The sequence below is a fragment of the Rutidosis leptorrhynchoides genome, chromosome 7 (assembly GCF_046630445.1).
Source record: "Rutidosis leptorrhynchoides isolate AG116_Rl617_1_P2 chromosome 7, CSIRO_AGI_Rlap_v1, whole genome shotgun sequence".
Taxonomy (NCBI): domain Eukaryota; kingdom Viridiplantae; phylum Streptophyta; class Magnoliopsida; order Asterales; family Asteraceae; genus Rutidosis; species Rutidosis leptorrhynchoides.
In genome coordinates this window covers 48,836,605-48,843,023 of record NC_092339.1, presented here as the reverse complement: position 1 = coordinate 48,843,023, position 6,419 = coordinate 48,836,605, and the positions used below count along the sequence as shown (strand labels likewise).

General features: G+C 34.6%; 1 non-coding gene across 1 annotated transcript; it reads right to left on the bottom strand.

Annotated features, from left to right (window-relative positions):
- Window positions 1-5,617: 5,617 nt before the first annotated feature.
- Window positions 5,618-5,725, bottom strand: LOC139860879 (small nucleolar RNA R71). Its single transcript, XR_011763501.1, has one exon. It is a non-coding gene; the product is annotated as a small nucleolar RNA R71 (small nucleolar RNA).
- Between the last annotated feature and the right edge of the window lie 694 nt (window positions 5,726-6,419).

Sequence of the window (6,419 nt, the reverse complement as noted above, 5' to 3'; positions counted from 1 at the left end):
ATCATGAATCTTTAAAATATATACATGGGTAGAATCATTACAAGCTTATTCATTCGTTATTCAGCACAAAGAGGGAGCTCAAAATCAAGTCGCAGACACCCTTAGTAGGCGTTATTCATTGATTTCCACTATGCGTATCCAGGTTTGCGGTTTTGACTCTTGGAAGTCTATGTATGCTACAGATCGTGACTTCAAAGATTTATAGGCAACATGTACTAAGGGGTCTCACCCACTGTTTAATATTAAATAATGGGTATTTGTTCAAAGGACTAGAATTTGTGTTCCAAGTAGATCTGTTAGAGAAATGGTGATTTTTGAAGGGCATGCAGGAAGTCTTGGGGGCCACTTTGGCATGGCAAAAATTTTCTACTTCTCAAGACTAATTTTTATTGGCCACATATGGAGCGCAATGTTAACCGAGTAGTCGCCCGATGTCGTGTTTGTCATATCGCGAAAACATAAAGTAGCAATTCAGGCTTGTACATGCCGTTACCAGTACCTCTCAGACCATGGGAAGATATTAGTCTCGACTTCGTTCTCGGTCTGCCCCGTACTCAACGACAAAAGGTTTCCGTGATGGTAGTTGTTGACAGGTTTTCCAAGATGGCCCATTTTATTGCTTGTGTAAAAACATTTTATGCAAGTCAGATTGCTCGGCTTTATTTCTCGGAAATTGTTCGTTTACATGGTATACCGAAGACTTTGACGTGTGATCGACATGTAAAATTTGTTAGTCACTTTTGACGAACTTTATGGGCGCGAGTGGGGTCAAAGTTGCAATTTAGTAGCTCTCACCACCCACAAATGGAGGTTGTTAATCGTATCTTGGGTAATCTTTTGAGAAGTTTAGTTGGAGACCATCTGAAGCAATGGGATCTCGTATTACCTCAGGCAGAATTTGTGTAAAATCGGTCCACTAATTGTACTACGGGGAAATGTCCGTTTGAGATTGTGTATGGCATTAATCCGACTACCCCACTAGACTTTCATCCGGAGCCGGTGCGTGATGCACCAAGTATAGAAGGTTTAGAACATGCGGCTAATGTAATGAATTTGTATGAGCAGGTGCGTGATAAAATAATCCGCCAAAATAATGCATATAAATCTCGTGTAGACAAGCATCAGAAAAAAGTTGTTTATTATGTTGGGGATCTTGTGTGGATCCATCTTCGCAAAGAGCGGTTTCCCGCGGGATGTTTCGAAAAGTTAAAACCTCAAGCAGATGGTCCCTTTCGGGTGTTAGCACGTGTTAATGATAATGCGTATAAGATTGAGCTACCAGGCCATTACAATGTGTCAACAACTTTCAATGTTGTTGATTTGTCCCCGTATATTAAGGAACGTGAAGATGACTTAGACTCGTGGACAAGTCTTTCCGACGAAGGAGGGAATGATGCAGGACCGCCTAGTAAATATGCAGATCAAAGGTGGGCTAAGGTTTACCAGCGACGCCCCAAGAAGGTATCGGGCCTGCTGGACTTTTTAGAGCTGGAAGATGTTCAATTGGGCCTTAGATAATGAACGTGACTTACCAGTTACCAGGAAAGCAAGGGAAACTCGAGAGGCAGAAAATTATGGAGGAAATCTTTTCCTATTCCTGTTTTTCTTAATATTTAAACTTTCCTTCGAGTTGTCTGCTATTCAGTTTTTTTTTTTTTTTGAGATTATATTTTATCAAATAAAAAGTTCACGTTATTTTCTCTATTGTATTGCTCTAGTCATTACTCTCTCTAGCCCATCTCATAATTCCTGGATTTTTCATGTGTCATTATGCAATTGAATAGCATGATTGGTAGGTTGAATTAGTAGGTTGATAAATCATTACTAGAAAAATTCCGAAATGAAGAAGACAGTCGGGAGTGACGCTTTTTTTTTGCGTAATGTGGAAGAAAATGCATAGATTACGGTCAAGAATGGTTTGGTTGGTGGGGAAGTTCGGATGCTGGTTCGTCATTGAAAACATGTTCTTTCACGGGTAGCAAGACCGAAGCGGGAAAATTATAGTTCATCATTTAGTTTTCTTATTTTGGTGATGAAAGAGATTGATGATATAAGGTGGACGCAAAGTGATCAACTCTAAACGAAAGTCAAGCCGAAAAGGTGAAGAAGGTTCCCAGAGCGAAAGTGAAGAACTTATATGTCTTTCGCATATGATCTATTTAATGACTATTTTGAGTTTTTATTTGGATTTTTATTGTTTGTTTCGTGTCTACTGGGCCGAAGCCCATAGTTTGTAGTTTGGGAAAATTGTTTGATCATGCATCGAACTTTCACTAAATTCCTATTGTATGCATCCAACTTTATGATCTCCTATTGTATGCATTCAACTATTTAAATTATTATATTGTATGTAGTTAACCTGTTATAACAGGTAAACTTCAGGTCACTTGCTAAAAAAATTACATTATTGGTCCCTCATATTTGTCAAATATTGCAGACTAGTCATTTATATAACTTTTTGATGCCATTGGTCCTCATAATTGTACTCTTTAGAAATCTTGTTATAATTATACGGATGGCTTTGTCATGGTGATATTGCTTTAAACATACATATATTTCGACGCAATATCATTTATATTTCATAGGCTTTTACCGTTTACGAAGACATTCAATTGCATATTTCACGAGAAAAAAAACTGAAGTAAACACGAGAGTAAAGATCGAAGAAAAGAGAATAAACGTCGATTTAAACCAAATATTTATCGAGAAAACGTTTATCCGAATTCAAGAACGAAGAAGAACGAAAAAAGGAGTTAAAACAAATCGTCCAAGATAGTACACGTCTACAATGAGTCAACAGAGAACAAAAATTAAAAAAAAAAATTGCTGTTTTACTCTTATGCGGATCGTGTATATAGCCACGCGAAATGCGTAATGTTGTGACACATTTCCAGATTCCATTTTACTCCTACGCGAAACGTGTGGACCCCTACGCGAAACAAGTAATGTTGTAATCAGATTCAGATTTAGATTTCACATGGGACGGCCACTTTTAAACCAATTATTTGAGGGCAGTTAGCACATCTCAAATATACAATGCATTCTTTATCAACTTTTACAGAGATTTTACAGAGACAGAAGCATATTGAAGATTAATTAATTCACCATTACCAATTCTCAAATTGCTATATTACGGAGTACTGATCAGTTTCAAAAAAAGGGGAGACAGATTAGAGAGGGGATAGACACAATATAATTTATCAATTTTTATCTACTGTATTAATTTTTCGAGTACTTCATATCATTGAAGTTTTATTTTATTTTCAATTCAAATTAATTTTAAGATTCAAGGTTTAGGATAGTTTCAATATTAAGAGTGTATTGTTCGTGATTAAGGGTATTATTGTTCGAGTGCAAGAGTGTTGTTATTGTAATTTTCTACCATTTGAAGTTAATGAAAGTGAAGATTTTTGTATGTTTGTTCTACTAAAATTATTGTTATCATCTTTTATCATTATTATTATTGTTATCATTATGTTTGTATATTTATATTTTTATGTTCATCCTATTAAAATGAGTAGCTAAGTTCCCATAGTGTTTACTTAGATGTAGAGCCCTAGTGAAATGGATTGTTATCTTTTGTAAATATTAAAATGTAGCTTAAGTATTTTTAACATTGTGCCTAGCTAAAAGAACCATTGTTATATAATCAGATATTTAATCCTTATCACTTAATTTAATTTGTTAGATATAAATAGCGAAAGTTATTTCTATTAATATAAATTAAGCTTTAACACTAAAAGTGATTTAGACGAACTCATGGATAAGTTATTAACACTAATTTAGAAATAAGGTTCGGTGGTTTGGGTAATATCATTAGTTATATAATCATGAAATTGTAAAAAGGGAAACCGTTACGATTTAGGTTTTGGTGAAAGTCAAAACTAGGTTAGGTCTCAATTTAAATACTTGGGGAATAGTTAACTATCTAAATAAGATCAAATGAAGATTAGATATAACTTAGTTAGTTGAAACTTTATATATTTCGAAAGAAAATACAAAGTTGTATATTAAAACATTTTAATAGGGCTTAAATTCAAAACAATCCATGGATCTAGAGATAAAATATTTAAGTGAACACTACCATTTATATATATTGCAAATTTTTATTATTATTATTTTTCTTATTACTATTCATAAAAATTAAATTATAATCAAGTTTTATCAAGTTTAAATACGCACTGCTTTGTCACACCAATTATCACTTACGCAGATCGTGTATAATTCCACACGAAATGCGTAGTTCTAATATATACGCGGAACGCGTATATATACACACGAAACGCGTAAGAATAAATCCAGTACTGTTACATTTTTGTTTAATTCCAAGTTTTAATTAAATCCTTTTAAATTTACTTTTAATTAGTTTAAGTCATAAATTTTACAATACTGTAATTTCATTTATTTCACTTTTAATTAATTTTAATATTGTATTTTTATTAAATTAGTTTATATTTTAGTTAGTTTAATTAAGTTGTATTATATTATGTTTTATAACAAATTCCTAATCTAAAACCCCTTTAAATTAGTTTAACTTCAAAGACTATTAAAACCATTAAACACTCCATCTCCCTGTGGAACGAATCGGATTTACCTATAAAACTAAACTACGCAGATAGAACTAGTTGCCTATATATGTGTGAAATCAACCCGAATTCATTAAAACACCATATATACAATAAATCAATTCATGTAACAAAACAACTCAAATCCGTTCAAAATAAAGGTTATGATTCAGCACATTAAATTTTTGGCGCCGCTGCCGGGGAGTTAGCAGTTAAATAAATAGATAATTTTTCTGATTCGTAGTAGTAGTTGGATTTGTACGTGGACTGGGTTATTGGAGCTAAACAGTACCCAAATATATTGGGACCAAACGAATCCTGCCCCTCTGCTGCATCTTTTGGCTATTCGAAACGTGGGCAAAATCAGAAGGAAAATCTGTTTGTTTAAAGGTTTTTATCATTGTTTTTATGTTATTTGATCCTTTTGTAGGAATTCAATTCTTAGAAAAGCTTTTGGTGTTGTGATTGCATAATAGAAATTAATGCATGAATTTACGTTCTTCCAACACTGATTTAACTCCTTCATATCCTGAACCCGAAAGGGAATTTCACGGACGCTTAAGAGCTCAAGAAGTAGAGTCTTTCGCTGAGGGTTTAGAATCACTTTCATTGGATTCTATATCTGAACCAGTTATTCAACCAGTCATAGAGCCAGTTATTAAAGAAGAGGAAGAGATGGCTGCTACAAATCAAACGATGGATGCATTGATGAAGGAAACAAGAACAGGTCAAGGCCACGCAAATATTCAGCCTACGATGTCTGATGGTTTTGAAATAAAGGGTCAATTTCTTCACATGGTGACTAATACATGCCAATTCGGTGGAGCTCTGAATGAGGATGCTAACGAGCATCTTCGTAAGTTTGTAAGCATTTGCAAGCTATTCAAGATCAAAGATGTCTCCGATGATGTCGCATGTTTAAAAATCATTCCATGGTCGTTAAAGGATGATGCAAGAGATTGGTTAGACTCGTTACCAGAAGGTTATATCGAAGATTGGAATGATATGATGGACAAGTTTTTGTCAGAGTTCTTCCCTGCTTCAGAAGCAGCAAAGTTACAAAGTGACATAAATCACTTTAAACAAAAGACTAATGAGACTCTTTATGAAGCTTGGACCCGATTCAATAAAATGCTTACAATATGTCCTCAACATAGGTTGAATACATTCCAAAAGGTCTAAATTTTCTATAAATGAGTCAATGTGGCTACTCGAAATTGATGTTGCAGCAGGAGGTTCAATCATGAAGAAAACACCCGAAGAAGCTCACACAATCATTACTGATATAGCAGCGCATTCTCATAATTGGCATCAAGAGATGGAGTTCTCTAGATCAACAATTGTTACTAGTATTGAAAGCAACGATGAAATCACTGCTTTAAAAGTTCAATTGGCAAATCAAGGAAGGAAAATTGAGAAGGTGACCAAGGAAATGCATGCTATTAGGGTAGGGTGTGAATTGTGCCAAGGTCCTCACCTTACTAGAGATTGTGATCAAACAACAATGGAAGAGCAAGCGAATTTCTTAGGTTACTTGCGAAAAGGTGAAATGAATTTCAACGATTTTTCGGCGGTTGAAGCAATGAACCGGAAATATCCTCCTATCAACAGCTACCAAATAGGAGGACCTTCAGGTTCAAACAATAATTACCAAGGAGGAAATCCGATTTACCAAAATAACCGGAATTTCTCAAATCAAAATCAAAGAAATGCACCACCAGGTTACAATCACCTAAACAACCGAAATCAACCTCAATGAAATTACCAAAATAATTTCCAACATAATCAGCCACAACCACAACCACAAGCACCTATACAACCACAACCCGAGAAGAAATCCGGTTTTGAAGATAT